The sequence below is a fragment of the Lepidochelys kempii genome, chromosome 4 (assembly GCF_965140285.1).
Source record: "Lepidochelys kempii isolate rLepKem1 chromosome 4, rLepKem1.hap1, whole genome shotgun sequence".
Classification (NCBI taxonomy): Eukaryota; Metazoa; Chordata; order Testudines; family Cheloniidae; genus Lepidochelys; species Lepidochelys kempii.
In genome coordinates this window covers 15,789,476-15,810,037 of record NC_136383.1, presented here as the reverse complement: position 1 = coordinate 15,810,037, position 20,562 = coordinate 15,789,476, and positions in this window count along the sequence as shown.

The window sequence follows — 20,562 nt, the reverse complement described above, 5'->3', positions numbered from 1 at the left end:
TAAGTCCATTTTTAATCCTCGTAAAGGAAGAGCAGCAGTGAAGAGTAGTTTCCCCTTCATAAATAGGGAATGTGTCTTTGAATCTCTAAGTGTGTGCTCGCTGCGGCGGGTCAGGGCTTGGAAAAGTGAAAGGCTCATAAATTCATACTTAGCGCTGCTTAAAATCAGACAGGTGTCTGGGCACCCAATAGCTCCCATTGAGTTCACATTGTCATTGTCTTGAGTGGGAGCGGCTGGGTGCTTAGTACTTCACAATTGGGCGGGTGAGTAATGGTGGCTTCAGGGGACTCTTGGTTTTGAATATCTTGGCTTTGTATTTTTATTTTTAATCATCCCCAAGGAAAAGATTTTCCTCATCTTTCACTGCTGAAATTTGTGGCCCGCCCTCTCTCTTTCATAATGGGAAATCTTATATGAGATCCCTCAAGTTCAAGTTGCAGTGGAAGGAGAAATCTGCAGAGGCTCTAGCTGCCTGTCACTTCCAGTTTACGCGAGTGATCCTGCTGCCAATTGTTCTAGATTCTTTGGAAGTCAGTGGAGGGGTGACAGTTTATAGCACCTGAGGAACTGGTCCCTGGTGTCTTAGTCTGGGTTTCTGAATGGGATCACTTCTGCTCTGCCCCATACCCTAGAAATCGGGCAGGAGGATTGAAGAGCGGAGCAGAATTCACTCTTGGAATTCACTCCCCCAGACCTGGCATGACTAGCACAAGCATATTCTGATCACGCACAAAATATTTCCTGTGAGGGATCTAATAGCCCAGCCTGGCGTTGCAGGTGCGGGTTGTCACTGTGTTTCAAAGGAGACTGTCAATGACTATTCGTGACCAACCATTACAAGAAATACTCTGGGGTTCTTTGCAAGATAAAGGGTATTTAATACTCTAAAATTCTTCATGATAAAGGCAGGCCTCAGTAGTGAGGTTACTGGACACAGACCCTCTAGTTCTCTCTGTTTCCAGTTCTCAGGCTGGCTAAACGCAGCCTCTGCTGCTGTGTATCACCACACAAGGCTCCTCCAAGTCCTGGACTAAAATAAGCAGTCATGGAAGGGATTTCTGACTACATTTCAAACCCCATTGCCCTAACTAAATTCTTATATTCCTTCTGCAACTTAACTGGATGGGGTATTTTGCTTTCTTGCTTCACTTCCTCTCTTAAATTGTTTTGTAGTGTTATGTGATGTTAAACAGCTTCTGCATTCTACCCCAGAGGTGACTGCATTTCACTGGTGGGTGAAGTGATTACTGTCCCAAAAGCCTGAACTTGCTGGCTCTTCCCAGCTGGGAACCGGCAACAGAAGCAGGTGGGTCACAGCCCACAGTTTGTAGTGTACTTTGCGATAAAAGGGACTTTATGCACTTGTGGAAAGTATTATATAGGGTTTTCCATGTTCAACAGCAATTTTCCCATTGGCAAGAAGCAGACAAGTTTCTTTCTGACTGGCCTTGGTTTTGGGAAATCATTTCTGCAGTTTTCCAGAAGCTTATATAATGTTTCTTGTCCTTATTTTTTCTTGATGTTTCCCATCCCATGAAAACACTTAACACATTTGTGTCTTGAAATCCTGTGTCTGTGTGCATGAGAAATGACATAGCACAGTTACCTAAATGACAGCAAGGAAAGAAAACAAGCTTTGCAGTTTAACAATTTAAAAGAGAGCAGAGAGGAAGGAGAAGATCTTGTGGTAATGCTATCAACTGTATTGCTGTTTTTATTTTTGTATTTACGGCATCATTCTTCTTCTTTGGCTGATTCAGCAGATGTGACAACATAAACAAAACAATTTGCCCGTGTTCCCAGGGACCTGTAAATCAGGCAGCATAGATATTATCTTTTGCAGCAGTAGGAGAGAAAGTCTGTGAAGTAGAGCAAAAGCAAGTGTGTTGCTTGCAAAGGGTCATTAGAGCCACCTGGTGGTTGTGAGCTGGAATATGCGAATACTTCAGGGAAGAAGGTTCTTAAAGATTCAGATCGGGTGCGGCCAACCTGAGCCTGAGAAGGAGCCAGAATTTACCAATGTACATTGCCAAAGAGCCGCAGTAATACGTCAGCAGCTCTCCCCACCCGCTCCCAGCTTCTCCCACCCACTGGCAGCCCCGCTAATCAGCGCCTCCTCATTCCTCCCCACACCTCCCGATCAGCTGTTTCGTGGCATGCAGGAGGCTCTGGTGGGGGAGAAGGGGAAGGAGTGAGGGCACGGCAGGCTTGTGGGAAGGGGTGGAGTGGGGGCAGGGCAGGGGGCTGAGCAGTGAGCACCCCCCGGCACACTGGAAAGTTGGCACCTGTAGCTCCAGCCCCGGAGTCGGTGCCTAGACAAGGAGGCGCATAGTAACCTCTGAAGAGCCGGCCACTTGTGGCTCTGGGGCCCCAGGTTGGCCACCCCTGATTCAGATCTTTTTGGGAAAGTCAAACAGTTGGTACTAAAACAGCACCCTTTGCCAAGCTCAATAGACTAGTACTGCATTAAAACTGCACTCCTGGAGAAGTAGCTATTAAGTTATCCATGCTATTGGGTTTCTGGGAGATCTGAAGAGTTTAAAAAATAAAACATTAAGTTTCACTCAGCTACAACACAAATTTGGTATTTTGAGGTCCAGTATAAGTTTGTTGAAATGCATATGTTATTCTTAGCTGTTTTGTACATAGTACAGAATGGAAAATGATCTCGCACATAGAGTAGTGACTGTAAGAGAGGGAGTCACCTATGGTTGGAGCAGGAGTCAGGTCTCCTGGGTTCTGTTACTTACCTTCTTCAGAGGGGTAATCACTTCATAAATGTTTCCAGAGATCTTTGAGATCAATGGAAGATGAGATCAAGTGCAATGTAGTGTAATGCTCTGCAGCTATAATTGCAATGATTCTTTCCTATGTTCTACCTACCATGGAACAGTCACATGTCCAAAGACACAAGGAAATCAGTCCTCATCCTCCTCCGGTCTGGCTCTTCCAGATTGGACCTGTTCCTCTCTATCCCCACCCACCTCTTCAATCAAGTTTAATTACGTGTACCGGTTTTTGGGCTCTCTCTCACTTGTGTTCCCAGCTCATAATTTTTCTCATGAAGCTGATGATGAGAATATTAGTGTATGCAGACAAATGGTGCCCTCTTGTGCTGAAAATGAGAAACAAATGAAAAGATGGAAGTAAAACAGAAAAGCAGTCCTAACGAAGATGCATAGTTACGCAGCTCATAAAGGAGAACATGGAGGAACTTTTAACGGGAATATCCTCCAGCCCACAATTCTTATTTACATAGAGAGCACATGCTGTCTTTCTTCTAGAGTCCACTTCTCGGTTGACTTAGACGGAGAGCTAGTGGGACTTTAGCTATTGTGGACAGGAAAATAAGTTGTTGTGTAACCCAATATAATTTCACAGGGCTTTGTGCCTGGTGTGGACATGGCAAGTCATCTTAAATATGAGTTAGCTGGTCATGATGAACTGTAGGCTCCCTGCTAGGCTCTCGATGTGGTCTGAGAGTGCTATTATATTCAATTGGCACTGGGCTGACAGCAAAAAAGACTACTGAAAAGCACCAAGCAATGTATCAGGACTATTTAGGGGTCTCTCTCTCTCTCTCAAATGCCTACTGTTAGCAGTTGTATTCAGGTGCGGTTTTTTGGGAACTATTTATTTGGAAAGCATTAACAGGTTTACAAATCCTCACCAGAAACAAAACCATAATCATTACAATAGTAAGCCTCTTTAAAGAGAGGCTATCCGGGAATATAGTCATCAGAGCTCTCTGTTTAAGAGGGAGTTACCATGTTGCAGGGTGAGAATCATTGCAATACCCATGACATGTCATTTTCAGTGACTTTTCTGAAATTGAAATCTCTGGTCTGTTCAATGTGTACCCAGGCATGTCCATCAAACATTAGTATTTCAGAAATGCATAGGCTTGCTTTTTTTGGCATGTGAATGCACTGCGTCTGAGTAGTGAATAAATAGGAACCAAATATCTGAGCATCTGTTTGTCCGTTGTCTATTTTGCTGGGTATGTAACTGGGTGCACTATTTTTTCTATAACCCCTCCCAGCGTGCGTGATTTGAACCATCCCTCTAAAGCTGGATTATTTTCCTTTCTCCAATGAGAGCCGAGCTCAACTGCTTATTTATATGCACATGAGATCTGCCAATGGGTGAGTAGAAGCAGCCCCATTTTGCCATGGAATTACTGTTATTAGTTTACGTTACAGGCTTTGCTGCCTGTGTGATCTGTAGTGGGGACTGTGGATTCCCTGCAGTCTGCGGAAAACAGCTTTCCTCCCTTAACAGGACACAGCGTGACTGATCAGGTTTGGGCTCTGCAAAATGGGCAGCCCTGACACCCTGTCCCTGTAATGGGGATGCTGCTGTTCCGTTCACGTATAAGTATGCGGCACCTACATGGTAAGGGACGTTAACTAAAGCTCCCAAGGATGAAAGCTGCACTGCTCGGCTCTGCGTCAGTCAGCGCTGGTGGTGTGTGCGAGCGCGTTGGTGAGGTTTGTTTTCGGAGGGGAAGAGGTAACGGTGATACCTGTCGAGGTAGTGCTGACTGCTGCTGGCAGATCTTCACGTTGGGCCATTGACTCGATCCTGCAAGCCTTACTCATGTGGGTAATTCTTACTCGTGCAAGAAGTCTCCTTGTTTTCAGTGGCACGGCTCGCTCGAGGAACACTTCGAGCCCTTACTGTTCCTTGCGTCACGACTGGACCATAGGCTGTCTCTTGTGGCCGGAGCCCAGTCACTGGCGCTTCGGTCAATACCAGCACGTAAAGTGGAGGGATTTTCACCTGCGCTCTGGATCTCACCACTTGAGAGTGGGAGGCGAGGAAGAGAAACCCCAAAGAGGCATTTGGGGAAGCGGTGACTTCCAGTGCCCCCTTCTCTTTTGAAGTGCCGCTCTACCAAAACCTTGGAAGAACGAGCCCGGGGGTCTGTCAGGAGAGGGTGGGTGAAATACAGACGCCTGCCCTCTAGAGTTGTTAACTTTTTGGAAAACCAGCCTGTCACGGTTCCTCCCCCACTCTGAACTCTAGGGTACAGATGTGGGGACCTGCATGAAAAACCTCCTAAGCTTCTCTTTACCAGCTTAGGTCAAAACTTCCCCAAGGTACAAAATATTACATCCGTTATCCTTGGACTGGCCGCTACCACCACCAAACTAATACTGGTTACTGGGGAAGAGCTGTTTGGACGCGTCCTTCCCCCCAAAATACTTCCCAAAACCTTGCACCCCACTTCCTGGACAAGGTTTGGTAAAAAGCCTCACCAATTTGCCTAGGTGACTACAGACCCAGACCCTTGGATCTTAAGAATAATGAACAATCCTCCCAACACTTGCACCCCCCCTTTCCTGGGAAATGTTGGATAAAAAGCCTCACCAATTTGCATAGGTGACCACAGACCCAAACCCTTGGATCTGAGAACAATGAAAAAGCATTCAGTGTTTTACAAGAAGACTTTTAATAAAAAATAGAAGTAAATAGAAATAAAGAAATCCCCCCTGTAAAATCAGGATGGTAGATATCTTACAGGGTAATTAGATTCAAAAACATAGAGAACCCCTCTAGGCAAAACCTTAAGTTACAAAAAAGATACACAGACAGAAATAGTTATTCTATTCAGCACAATTCTTTTCTCAGCCATTTAAAGAAATCATAATCTAACACATACCTAGCTAGATTACTTACTAAAAGTTCTAAGACTCCATTCCTGTTCTGTCCCTGGCCAAGACGACTACAGACAGACACAGACCCTTTGTTTCTCTCCCTCCTCCCAGCTTTTGAAAGTATCTTGTCTCCTCATTGGTCATTTTGGTCAGGTGCCAGCGAGGTTACCTTTAGCTTCTTAACCCTTTACAGGTGAGAGGAGCTTTCCCCTGGCCAGGAGGGAGTTCAAAGGGGTTTACCCTTCCCTTTATATTTATGACACAGCCCCTGAAATTTTGGACTCCCCACGCTGTTGTAAGATGATGACATGCAGAGGCCATCAGTACTGAGCCTACTGCTTTCTAGGCTGCAACGGGGGCTCCAGGGCAGCACGAAGCCTTGTTATTGTCTTGTTTTAAACACAAAGCAACCCCGAGGAGAACTTAGATGGTAAGCTTCTGGAGGTCGGGACTGCTCGGTGTTTGTGCAGTGCCTGGCACAATGGGGTCCTGGTGTATGACTGGCACTCCGAGGTGCTGGGAGAACACAGATAGATCGTAGAACGCTATGGCATTCATAGAATCATAGAATATCAGGGTTGGAAGGGACCCCAGAAGGTCATCTAGTCCAACCCCCATCTAGTTCCTCCCTCTTTCAAGTTTTTTTTTTATATGCTCACTTCAGGTGTCTGAGAGAGGGAGTTGGGTCCAGTGGTTAGAGTGTCAGCCTAGGTTTGATAGACAAGGGTTCAAACTCCTGCGGTTTCGTGGCCAAGATCTGGGTTCAGTTCCCTGCTCTGCCGACGACTTCCTGTTTGGCCTCAGGCAGGTCCCTTAGTGTCTCTCTGCCTCGGTTCCCCACGTGTCAGTTGGCTACAATCCCAGTAAAACACTGCATCCTCCAATCTCTTGGAGGTTTATAGGAAGAAAGGTTCTGTAGAGGCAGGTTATCCCATAACTGCTGTTGCAGTGTTTCTATTCAGATTTTTCACCTTCCTCTGAAGCATCTGGTACCAACTGCTGTTGGGTGCAGGCTGCTCGGCTGGATGTACCACCAGTCAGATCCAGTACGGCAATTCCTCTAACTAGTACTGGAGTGACACAAGGCAAAGCTGAGGGTCATTCATGTCCTAACCCTGGGGTACTAAACCTGAGGCTCTTGAGTCACGTGTGGCTAGCCCTGTATGTGGCTCTCTTGGAGGGCCTGAGTGAGGCATTGCTTGAAATCCAGACATTAATACCATGGAGGGAGGGAGAGGGCAAGACGTGGCCATTTAGAACAAAGCGACATGGGCCCATGTAGCAGAACAGGCTGCTCGGTCTCAGGCCCTGAGCTCACAGCCGTTAATTGCAGCAGTGTTGTGAAGAGAGAAACAGCAGTGAAATCAGAACAGCCTCTCTTCCCATCTAGCTAGGTACAAGTCCTTCCTGAATGCTCATTGATTGATCTGAGCTCCCAGACCATGCACAGGGAAGGTCAGCAGCGTATGGGGAGGTCCTTTATTAGCAGGGTGGTGAGGCTCACTTGCTCAGCCCCTGCCACTCTTGAATGGATCTGTGCCATAGAGATTGGAATAGCAGATTTTTGCCCAGGGACTAGATTTAGTCAGAATGGCATCGTTGGCCCTGAACCCCCAAGGGCCAGTACACCCTATTGCAGCCTGACTTGGATCTCTCTGGCACCGGTGTCAACCAGGAGCAACTCCGTCAAAGCATATAGCTATGCTGGTGTGAGAGGAGAATCAGAGGTTCTCTCAGCAAAGCTGAGAGGCTTATGAAGACAGATGGGTTATATCTGTACTTGTGCTGGTAGCAAGCTAAACTATATGACCCTTCAGGTTTGTGTGGGTTCTGGCTCATATTCTAGCCCTTGATTTAGCTGTTCTGATGAATGTAACCATCATTAATTACTGGAATTTCTTGCCTGGGGTAAGCAGAACTCTGCAAGGCTGGAATACATCTTTCGGACTCTTTGTGAGCCTGTGAGATGAGAACATGCTGCCTCAGCGACTGGAGGTTGACAGCCACACCGCTAGCCCGCCACTTGAGAATTGCTCGTTAATAAATAATGGCAAACAGATTATTGCTGCATGCTGAATCCACTGGATGGCTGAAGGTGTAAAGTGAAATCGTTGGACTCTATGGCAGTGGGGTGTATGCCCTGATCTAACAATAGCACAAAGAGAAATATGACGCATCAGAAGGCCGTACTCCGGGTCTTCACTGAAAACGTTAAACTAGAGCAAGCAGTTGTGAAAAGTAGTGCAATGGAAGAGGAGAGTGATGCAATGATGTGAATTGCAATTATGGTTCTAGAGAGGCTCTCCTGTGCAAGGGATCCACTGCATATACGCAGATATATTTATTTGATACCAGTGGGGGATGGGTATAGACTTGTGTGTAGACTTCAAATTATATAGAGTATTATAAACCACAGGAGCTGCTCCTGCTCTACATACACCTGCTGTGAGTTAATAGGAGATGACAAGGGAATGCTGGTCCTTGTTTGTAACACTTTCACTCGCTGATGAGACAGGACCTGCAGAGCCATTGGGCTGAACACACGCACAGGAAGCCAACTGTCAGGGAGATATAAAAGTTGCATTGGCCACATGGGAACAGGGCAAGCAAAGGTGAAAAGCAGAAAACGTAACTGACAGATCTCTCTATATGTGTATTGACAGAAGGGGAAATCCCTCTTTGTTGGCTGGAGATGTTAGCTTCTGATACCTCAGTACCTGTCACTTCACTTTAATTTTCAGCTGCGTGAGCAGGAACTGCTGGTGGATCTCCAAGCTCTGCATTGCCCTGGAGTTGTGGCAGTGTTGTCACAGGGACCCATCCTGGCAACTGTGCTCTGGGTTGGTCATACAGATTCGCAGTTGGTCACCGAAACTCAGGTGTAGGGTTACTTCTTTACTGTCCAGTTCGGTGATGTCTGCACTCTCTCTGCAATCAGTTTCCTCCCCTCTGATCAGAACATGATTCCTTTTGTTTTCCTCCTGCTGCTGGTCCCAGCTGTTTCACTACTTTATGCTGATCATTCGTTCTGAGTGGATCAAAGATCTCTCAAGATCTCGTGTTCATCTGCCATTATTCTTTTTGCTGAGTCACATCGACTCTTACAAGAGACTACCTCCCAAATCTCCTGTAAAATGAGTAATCTCAGTGGATCCTCCAAATTTGTTGCACTCTGAGTGGAAGTGAAGAGTAGGGATGAATATGCAGACTCCATAACATTAGCTTGAGATGCTGGGTGGAATTTCTTTGCAATAAGACTTGAAACTGTCACAGAAACTTCTGGTGCAGGCGGGGCAAGGCTGTGCTTGCTATAAAAAGCTCTTATTTGCTCTGAACCTTTGAACGGAGCTTCTCTGAATATCCAGTAGTTGTTTTCCTCCACCCTCATTAGCTCCAATGTCTCACTCCCTCTACTGATGTAAAAGTTTAGAAGCATAGAACAAGTTTTGAAAAGTTAGGTAGGGTTCTGAATTGGAACTATGGATCCAAATATGACGTTTCCCTCCACCTCACCTTCCTACCTCCCAGACTTTGGGGAAATTTGAATCTGAGTCTGAATCCAGACTTTCGAGCTTGACTCCATCTCTAGCATCAAATAAGAACAACTTAGAACCACAGCCAAAGTCTGAAATTGATTTTTTTTCTTGGATGTCCAAAAATTTGAGTAAACTTAAAAACATACTCCTTGTACTTGCTGGTCCCAAAAAGAATCAAAGAGCCAAAATGCCACAAGAACAACTTTTCTGGTGGTGTTTACAGCACAACCAGAAGCAGGTAACACTTGTAATCCCCTGAAGGGTTTTTGTGAGGCCCCTTGTCCAATTTTGCAGACCCAACAGCTTCTGATGCTGAATAGAAAGATTCAGATTAGGATCTGAATTTCTGAGGGCTGAGCTGAATCTGGGAACTGTTTAAAGTCCATCACTGGTGCTGAGGGGGCTGTGGTTTTGGTTGGCTTTGCACATGTTAATTCTGAAGAGCCCTATAATATAGTCATCTCTTGATTTGATTTTTTTTATAGTGTGTTCACATGACTTCATGGTTGATCAGAGAATGGTTTATTTCTCCTTCTAACAGCTGTGGAGTTTAACTGTAAATCTGTGAGTCTGAAATCTTTGGCCAGTTTTCTTCATATTTATCGGCACACAAGCACTTTTGGCCTTTGATCAAGATTAGATTGATTAAAAGATGTCCGTATTTATGACACTTCTGCATGTAATGTTGTCACTTACTGGGAATGGCCAGAACTACCAAAGTGTTGATTCATTACAAAGCCCAACATCGGACACGCACACAATGTCTTTTGTAACATTTCATGACTGGTTGGACATTATTAAAGGTAGTTTCTAGTCTTTTTAAAAAAGGATGAAATGCCCCGGGGAAAATGGCATTTTCCCACATGTTTGGGGGAAGGTAGCTAGGTAACACCTTCTTCTGATGTGCCTGTGACCATTGATAGTACATGCTGATCTAATCATGACTGTAAAATTCCTATGACATTTATTAAATGGTTAATATGTTGTTATAACTGGAATTTTAACAGAAAGGGCGACCACAATTTCTTTACAAGGGGTAGCTGATTTGTCAAATCAATTAAATCAAACTTTACAACATGAGTTTTAAAGGGGCAGAGTGACAAGTGGCCAGAGCACTGATTCCTGACTCTGCAAATGATTTATTATTTGACCTTTGGTAAGTCACTTAGGATCCCACCCTGCAAAGACTTACCCACATGCTTAACTTTATGCAGTGTGCTTATGCCCATTGATGTCAGTGGGGCTACTAAAAGTGCATAAAGCTAAACATATCCACGAGTCATTGCAGGATCATGGTCTGTGCCTCAGTTTCCCCATCTTTAAAAAGAGTGTGTGGAGGGCAATAATACTTTTCTCATGGGATGGTGGTGAGGTTTAAGTAACTAATTGTAAAACACACTGAGATTATCATATTACGTGCACTCAAGGTACTAATACAAATAATAATCTTAAATGAGCATTGAGAAGTCCAAGATACTTAATTCCCAAAAGTTTCTGAGGTAGGAGGCTTGAGTACTTCCGCCTCCACTCCTGCCCTTTACTATGTAATATTTTTCTGTGTTTTGAATTTAGTAACTCCTTATGGGCACATACAGACAAAAATCACTCTTCCGTTTCTGCTGTATCTATTCCAGAATAGAATCCTGAACACACCTTCCTGCCTACCCCACAATAACACCTGCTTATTATTTGGGAATTTGCAAGTTGAAGAAGAGGTCACTCTCTCTTATAAAGGGCACCTTACTCTTTAGTGCTTCTTTGTGGCCTTGATCTTGCAATGAGCTTAATGCAGGCAGACCCCTGTGCCTGTACAGACCTTCAATGAAATCAGTGGGGCCTCACCTGCCTGGAGCTTGCTGCAGAACCAGGGCCTTAGATGGAACAGTTTATTCTTTGCTATGCTCTCCTCCTTTGCCACCTGGTTCTTTAGATGAGTCTGACCGTGGATGCTGGACAACTGGGTTGGGTGTGCAGTTCTCTCTTTGGTGAGAGCATCTGAGTTCTAAAAGCAGCTGCATTAACTTGTAAGTGCATTAGTGGCGTATCTCTAAAGCTTTTCTCATTAGTGACCAATTAGGCAAGCCCTGATATTTTCCTAGTGCGCATTTTGGGGGAGGAGGGGCATAAACTCATTGCAAGGGACTGATGTGTTGTTTTTTGTTTTGTTTTTAAAAAACCTCAGGTGGGCTTTGCCTTTCTCCTGCCTCTGCTTCCATTCCCCTGTCCTCTCTGTAGTTCGTTCCCAGCCGTACCTGCCAGGGCTCTCCCCGAAGTGTTTATGTTGCACCTGCAAATGAGAATTTGATAAGAAATTCTTGCAGTGATAAAAAAAATGCTCCCAGGTCAAAGCTGCAGTGGTAAAATTAATTGTTCAGAGACCATGTGTCTCAAGCCATCTATAAAAGCAGTATAAGTTACTGCTTGCAATACCACCTGTGTGATGCAGCTGTCTCAGCCACTTTCCTGGCAGAAAAAAAATGATCTTTAGGAGAGGTTTTATTTGGGTTCAAGCCATGCTCTCTGGAGGTTTTGTTTTTCAGCTAATTGAAAACATCTACAGTACTCCTGCCAAAGAGATGCTAGCGTGAGCCAACCTGGCTAAGAGGGCCCCTCGCCTCAAAACTATGAATCACTGATGATTGCGTCTCAAATCGAGACCTGAATATAAGGTTCTGCTTATCAAATGAAAATAGTAGCAAACAGCAGGATCAGAGGGGTGACAGCTTCTTGAGCTTGATCCAAAGAATTGTCAGTACATTCTTGTTCCTAAAATTATTTTCTGAAACAAGAAGAAACTTGGCTGATTTCAACTACATCCAGAAAGGCATCTGTTTCCATAGATGCCATATTGGCCCTCTCCCGCAGCCCTTAATTACACGAATAGGCTCAATGACTTCAGTGGGGCTACTCACTTGAGTAAGGGGTTGGAGTATTGGGCCTAAGTGCTTTATGAAGCAGAGATTTGGTTATATTTGTAAATTTTCATCATCATTAACCATTTTATTTAAAAGGGCGGATGGTCTGATGGTAAAGCCCTGGTCTGGGACTCGGGAGGTCAGTTTATGATTCTGTAAGACTTCATGTGTGACTTTGGGCAAGTCACTTAATTCCTCTGTGTTTCAGTCACTCATTTCCATTTTACAAGTAATATTTCTGCTCTCCAAGGCAGGGGTTGTCTTTTACCATGTGTATGTACGATGCCTAGAGCAATGCACCTTCGGTCTCAGGTTGGTGGTGCAAAACCAAAATGTAATAAATAACCTAAAATACAAAACCCGAATGTAATCAATATACAAAACTCAGAGCAAATGTTAAAAAGCCAGAGTGAGCAAAGCTTCAGCCCCTTGCAGCGCTTTCTGGCTGTGTCTGGTAAGGGCAATGTGCACTTTTTTCTTTCTCCAAATTTCTGATCCAGTTGCCCTTTCGTCTATGGGAAAACAAAACAATCCCTCAGACACAAACACGTCATTTCTTTCTTTCAGAAGGCACACAAGAGATACCAACAATGACGGGGCTGGAGGTGGGCAAGGATGGGACTTCAACATGGGCAACATTTTCAAAAGTGCTTGAGTGTCTTAGAGCCTACAGTCGGGTTTAGAATGGATTTATAAAGTTAGGTGCCTAACTCCCAAGTCACTTTTGCTCTTGTAAAACCCATGAGGCAACTATCTGAACCTTTAGGTGCCTGCACACCTTTGTATACCTGGCTCTAGGTTCTACTTCTAAGGCCCGGTCTCCACTAGAAAATTAAGTCAATTTAACTACATTAGTTAGGGGTGTGAAAAATCCAAAGTCCCCATGTAGACAGTGCCAGGACGACTGAAGAATTCTTCCATTGACCTAGTTACTGCCTCTCGGGGAGGTAGATTACCTATGCCGACGGGAGGGAGTCTCTACACTGAATCACTACAGCTGCGCACTGTGCTGTGGTAACATTTTAAGTGTAGTAAGCACTTTTGAAAATATTACCCCAATCTTTAAATAACGTTCCTGTATTCATTACCCATCAGATTGGAAAGCCAGAGTTTTCTATTCTGTGGGGTGATTAGAGCAGAGGGAAACACTTTCAGCAAATAGTAATTTCGCTAAAAAATACTCTTCCTGAGGCACCAAAAGTAACTCATGAGTTCAGGTCTTATTCAGCAAATCGTTTTGGCTGGGGGGCAGGGTGAGGGGAAAAATTCTGAAATGTCAATGTTTTGTGTCACATTTTTGAAACAATGTTTTGACATATTCTGTTTCAAAATGACACGTTCGAAACAAAGTGTTGTTTCCCATCAACATTTCCTTGAGGAAAGGTGTTCAAAATGTTTCGTTTGACTCAAACAAAATGTTTCCTGTTTATTGTTTGACAGGAGAATCTGAAAAGATTCAAAACAAGCCTATTCTCTCCCCCCGCCCCGTATATATGGTTTCAGTTCTGCCACTAAACTGAAAAAAATCCATTATTTGCTCAGCTGTAGGAGCTTTAGTCCCGCTTTATATCACTAGCGAAGTGTGTTACTGGCCATTATCAAAATTTGTAATGATGAATTTCAAGAATGTGGCAAGGGGAATCCAGCTACTGAATCTGATCGGCATAGAGGTGGTAGTCTCCTTTAACCCTTTGGTTCACTCAGCAGGAGAATAACCAAATATGTGTAACTGCACAGACCCTTTATGGCTTCACCTTGCTGTGGGTTTTCCGTTTCTGCTGCTGGTTTTTTGTTTTTTTCCCCCTGAAATCCATTGTCTAGTCTAGTTTGCCTTGTGGAGTTTTCTCTCACAGACTTGGTTTAAAGGGGAAAATGCAGTATATGGCCACCGAGCTGTGATAAGATCACTGGATTCTGCAGGCATCCGTAGATCACGGAGATGTAGGACTGCACAGACATGACACATGCCTGGTCCAAAGCTGTTCAGACGTTGCAGAGAAATGAGACAGAATTAACTGAAATCTGCTCTAACAATCTTCCTCACAGGTGTGTCAAGAGGGGGAAATTCTCTTTACTGTTTGTAAACTGTTTTTTTTTTTTTAAATCCTCAGATGAAAGCTTCTCAGCTAGTGTAAATCAGCATAGCTTCTTTGAAGTCAATGGAGCTATGCCAATTTATATCTGCTGAGAATCTGGCCCAGACTGCCTGTGGGCCCATGTGAAAGGCAGCATTTCATAGTGAGGTTGAACTATAATAGAGCGGGTTCTGCTGTTTACTATGAATAATGCAGTATTACCAAACACAAACATTCAAAAATCATTAGTCAGCCCTCCCCCACCCCCAAAAACCCATGATACTGGCTTAAAAAAACATGAGATTTTAAAAAATAATACAGTTGGGGTCGTTTTTACTTGCCTTCTGGTTTTTGAGCCAGTCGAGGCATGTTTTCAAGATTTTTCTCTGTAGCTATGAGGTCTAAAAATGTACTTTTAAAATGAAAACACAGATTCTCAGGTAATCACAGAATTCCAGGAGCAGGTGTATTAAGAGTTGTCAGTACTGATAATGCTAGTTACCGGTTACCCCTTTTTGAACGAATGAATCCTTCACAAACTGACCCTAAATCACTGAATAGTGTTTTCAGAATAGATCTTTGCTTTGGCATTGTTTGAAAACCATTCCCTTTCACTCTTTGCCATTTCATATTCCTGCTATGTGGGTGATCACCTTCGCCGCATGGTATTGTTTCTGTTCCCTGGCTGGTCAATCTCTCGTTAACAAGTTTCCTTCATCCAGTGATGAATAACAAACCAAACACTTCCAGGAGGAATTCTCTCTCACAAGCCATTTCTGCTAAAAAGGATAAAACTTTCAGGATTCATGAAAATTGATAGGAGTTCTCAGGCATCCAAATACTTCCCAAAGCAGGATTTTACAATTTATAGGAACTGGCACTGTGCATTTTTATGAGTGAAAATGTACATTATTGTTGTTTATGTGCAACGCAGTAGCTGCCGGAGGTCTCCCACCATCAGGAATCAGGGTCCCATTAGTGGTAGACACTACACACACACACAAGAGGAACATGGTCCCTGCCCCCAAAGAATGTATAGGCTTGAATAAGGTTTATTACTGTTAATCCAGCTCTAATTGAATTATAACCCAACTCCAAAATATAACACATCAAATACACAGAGGAGTGCATGCCACAATCATGTCCTACGGAAAGAAACTTTGGGCCTCTTGTCAGGGACGCAGGTTGGATATTTGTCACTGCAGCTAGTTGCTGTGAAAGGTTGTAGTGAAACTGTTACGGTCTGGCTGATGGACATTTAAAAGACAGAATGAGTTGGGTTTTAACTGTCACTGAAATGTTTGTGCGCGCACCCACGCAGTCCTGGGAGACGATTTTAAAACTGTCCCACAATAGTGAGGGAGCCTCCCTCCAAGTGAGCATGACTTGGCAGGTTTTTTGCATATTAGTCCCCTGACTCTTTAAAATAAGCCCCAGGGTCTTTTTTTTAATGGTTAAGAAGTTTGGACTGACTCTAAAACTTTGCATGGGAGGTATTTGATGTCTTGTGTTAGTATTTGTCTTGCCCCATTCCCTCTGTATGTTCTTCTGTGTGGGCCCCTATACTTGGTAGAACCTCCCTGAGTGCCTCTGCAAGGCTTTACTCTGCCCATATTTAAGACTCTTATCCACCATGTTGCATGTAGTAGACTTCTCACCCACTCAGGATCCAAAGAGGTTTTTTTTCTATTATCAGGCTCATTCTTTCTCACCTATGCACCTGCACGTTGCATAATTAGGAGGGCCTCATGGGTCATCTTTTGTATGTGTCACAATCAATATCTAGATTGTTGAGCCCACTAACTGCTGCTTCGTCAAGGGTAGCAAGAGCTTGCAGTCCACTCTCCAATCTTCTAATTGTACCTCCTCCTCCACGTGTTTGGCTGTCTGCATCACTGCCCTGCAGTCACACTGTGAAGGTTGGACTATGCCAAATTTCTGCATTGTGGCAGCCGCTTCGGCTGTTTCAGTTAGCAGCCTGGTAAGCCCAGTCCAGGATCTGTGTCCCAAGTTGCAAACAGGTGGATGTAAAATAGGGCTTCTGAAATTCAGCCTGCTTGTCTTATTACCCCATCACGCCATAATCCCTAAAACTTCATGGGAAACTATGACTGATGAAAACAACCACAGCATGCAAGGCATACACTGGTTCCAATAGGTGCAAGCAGGCAACACACATTTCCTACAAGAAGATCTGCCCACCTCCAGAAGAGACCACCTACAGCTGTGGTTTCTCAGATGAACAATGGCACGTCAGGGCCGACAGCCGTGCCCTCACATGGCAGAAACTCTGGGATAGGCCTTGTGGTTAAACCATGTGGCCGGAGTCAGGAGATCTGGATTCTGTTCCTGGCCAGGCCACAGACTTCTTTTGTCACCCTGTGTAGGATTTATACAAGGTTTATGCGCTTGGCAACATTCAGGGCACACCCGGAGTGTTGTGCTGGACCTGTGCACACACAGCTCCTTTCAAGGGCATCAACCTTGGAATCTCGCCCAGATGACATGAACCGTGGGAAGCCTCCCAGGACTGGGCTCAAGGCCCGAGAGCAAGGAATGCGGTAGATAGAAACTGGTAAATAAGAATGTGAAACAAAGCCAGTGTATTCCTTTTATCTGTTGGAGAATGTAATGCGCGGGGGGAGAGAAAGAATAAAGGGGGAAGGTGGAAAGCTGACAGGCAGAAGCCCGTTAGCAAACCAGCTGCTTGCTTGCTTAAAGCTCTGTGCTGTCTTGTCATTGAACCGCCACAACTGGCGCCAAACGTGGGGCCCTCAGCACTCACCTCGCCCAGCAAGGGTTTCAGACGCGTCACTCATCCGCTTCGCGGATCCCGGTGAGTATTTTTCATTGTGGTAAGTATGGGAAGCTCCCTCTCTGCTTTGCAAGTGCAACACTGCAGTGAGCTACAGTATTTGCTGCGTAAGGCTCAGCACGACTGCCCCACTCGAGAACTCACTCTCCTGCTACAGGAGGTGAGTGCCCAATGCCCGTGGTACCCTGAAGCTGGAACCCTTAAGCTAGCAGACTGGGAGCGGTTGGGCCAGACATTGCACAAAGAGCCTTGGGCGCCCATGCAGGCTTTACATGCCTGGCACCTCTGCCGCGACGCGATACAGCATGTCGCCTCGGACAGGCCCTCCCTCGCGAGGCTGGTGATCTCGCCACTCCCATCCGCTCCTGCAGCCATCCCCCCTCCTGGCGATGCGACACAGCGTGTCGCCTTGGAAAGGCCCTCTCCCGCGCCAACAGAGGGGCTGCCGATCCCGCCACCCCCGTCCGCTCCTGCAACCATCCCTCCCCCTGCTTTGCCCCCAGTGCCTCTATTACCACCGCCTCCCTGGCCTTCCCCACCGGAGCCGGTGTGTGATCACCATCCCACCGTGGTGCCCCATGTTCCGGGGCCGCCCGGAGGGTCGTCCGCGTCTGCTCAGCGGCTTTCGCTGGTGCAACAAATGGTTCACGCAGCGAAGACTCGCTCAGATATTACAGCAGAGGAGTTGGCTGATCTGGTCTCAGTTTGTCCGGTGACCTGGCAGGATGATGGCCAGGGCAACCAGGTTGCGAACTGGGTCAGTTTGCCCTACTCGGTGATCAGAGACGTAAAGAAAGCGATTCGCGAGTTCGGCCTCACTAGCACGTATGTAAGTGGTCTCATTGAAGGGCTAGGTACTGGGTACACCCTGGTCCCGGAAGACTGGAAGGCGCTGTTGCACATGATGCTGACGCCAGTCAGTATGTTATTTGGCTTAGTGAATATCGGCAGATGGCGGAATGCCAAGCCCAGGTATATAGAGAGCAAGGTGTCATTTATGAGCAGTTGGCAGGGGAGGGGCAGTTTGCTACTGTTCAGATGCAGTCTCAACTCCCTCAGGCCGTCTTCCCCATTATTTCCACCTGCGCCCAGCATGCTTTCCGGAAGGTCCCGGATTCAGGCAAGCCTACCAAAAGCTTTGCCAGTATCCGTCAGGGTGCATCAGAGTCCTTTATGGATTTTACCAACAGATTGCAGGAGGCTATCCTCCGACAGGTGGATAACCCTGCGGCAGCTCAGGAGATCCTGTTAAAAATGGCGGTTGAAAATGCGAACGAGGATTGCCGCCGTGCTCTCCAGGCTGCACAAGCCTCTGGGATTCTAGAGCTGTCGGACATGCTGCGGGCGTGCCAAAACATCGGCACACAAGCACATAAAGCTGGAGTTCTGGCTGCCGCCCTGCGGAAAAGCAGGAAGGAGGGGAAGCGTTGTTACCGCTGTGGAAAGGAGGGTCACTTTCAGTGGGAGTGCCGCTCATCGACGGCGCCCGCCCGCCCCTCAAAGAAGTGCCCCAAGTGTGGGAAGGGTTATCACTGGGCTAATCAGTGTCGTAGGGGGTCGGGAAACCGCGCAACGGGTCCACCCCGAACCCAGGGCCAAACGGGGGTGTTTCCCACTCAAACAACCGTTCCTCTGTCTTAAAATCTGTAGACTCTATGAGGGTGGTGACTGCTGGAAGTGCAGGGCTTGATTTGATCATGCAGGAGGATACTGACTTTCGGCTGCCAGGGGAGGTCTGCCCCATACCTACGCAGGTGACGGGACCTCTCCCTGCCGGCTTTGTGGGTCTCGTTCTCCCTCGCTCACATGCTGGGAAACAGGGCTTTTTTGTCATTCCAGGGGTCATTGATGCTGATTACACCGGCATTATTAAGGTTCAGGTGTGGACTCATCTGCCACAGTCGCTCCCGCGTGGACGCTCAACTGCACAATTGATTTTAGTCCCCTATCAGGTGCCAGCTGCCGAGGATCGAACTCGGGGCGGAGGCGGCTTTGGATCAACGTTGTCTCACTCGTCGTCTCACAGCACGTCCTCTCCACTTGTTGCTCTGACAATGTCAGTCCGCCCCTCGAAACCTCAGTTAACACTTCTCTTAAATAATGTTCCTTTTACAGGGCTGGTGGACACTGGAGCTGACATTACGGTGATTCGTGATCTGGAGTGGCCGGTCGGTTGGCCAACAGTTCCTTCTAAAGAGTCATGGGGGATCGGGGGTAGCAAACCCGGGCACCAAAGTTTGTCTTGGGTCACGGTCTCTAAACCAGGATTGTGCCCTTGCTACAATCCGCCCTTTTGTGCTCCCTGTCCACCTCAATATTTGGGGCCGTGATTTACTTACAAAGCTGGACACCACCCTCGATATTAATATATAATGGCCCGAAATCCTCCCTCACCCACCTTGCCATCCGCATTACCATTAGTATGGCAATCCTTAGAGCCCGTATGGATTGACCAGTGGCCCCTCCCCCTAGAAAAGCTGAAAGCGCTTCATTCACTTGTACGATAATATTTGCATGCACAGCGCTTGGAGAGCTTTACTAGTCCTTGGAACTAGCTGCTGTTGTTTTGGCCTTTTAACTTTTTGCTGATTGTCCCTTTAGTTTGATCGTGGACACGCATTATGTTTATCAGGTAATTGATCATTTACCCCTTGCCCTTATTACCCCTCAGGTCGATGCAGACCTCCTCCGTCTGTTTTTGTCCTTACAGTATCTCCTCACCACTCGTAATTTCCCTTATTTTGTTGCTCATATTCGCAGTCATACCCCTCTGCCTGAGCTACTCACTGAGGGCAATGCGCGCGCCGATCGTGCGTTACGTGGTCAGGTAAATTCCCTTTTTTCTGACCCCATTGAAAGCCATTCCTTTTTTCATCAGTCTGCCTCTGTTTTGGCCCGACAGTTTCATATTCCTGCTGATCATGCACGTTCTATTGTTCGTTCCTGCCCCCACCGTGCCGCTGCTGCCCCTACCTTTTCTTATGCCGTTAACCCCAGAGGTACCGCAACGAATCAGCTGTGGCAAATGGATGTCACTCATGTGCCACAATTCCGCCCCTATTCGTTTTTACATGTTTCCATTGATACCTATTCAGGATTCCTCTGGGCAACCCCACAGTGTGGGGAAGCCACTCCCAAAGTTGTTCACCATTTGCTAGCCTGTTTTGCTGTTATGGGTCACCCGAGCCAGATAAAAATAGATAATGCCCCAGCCTATTGCTCCACAGCCCTCTCCATCTTTTGTGCCCAATGGGACGTCTGTCTCAAACACAGGATCCCTTATAATTCCACAGGCCAAGCTATTGTTGAACGTGCAAATTGCACACTAAAAACCTTGCTCGACAAACAATTAAAACAAGGGGAGCTGCGTCTCCGAACCTTAGGAGACATTCAGCAACAATTGCATATCCTTTTGTTCACTTTAAATAATTTAACGCTGAACGCAGATCAGCAGCCCCCCACGGATCGGCTTTTTCACAAATCCGAGGTACTGGGAAAGACCGCGTGTCTATTACCGTCAGCTGCCCGATCCGCAATGGCTGGGCCCAGTGCCTCTAATTA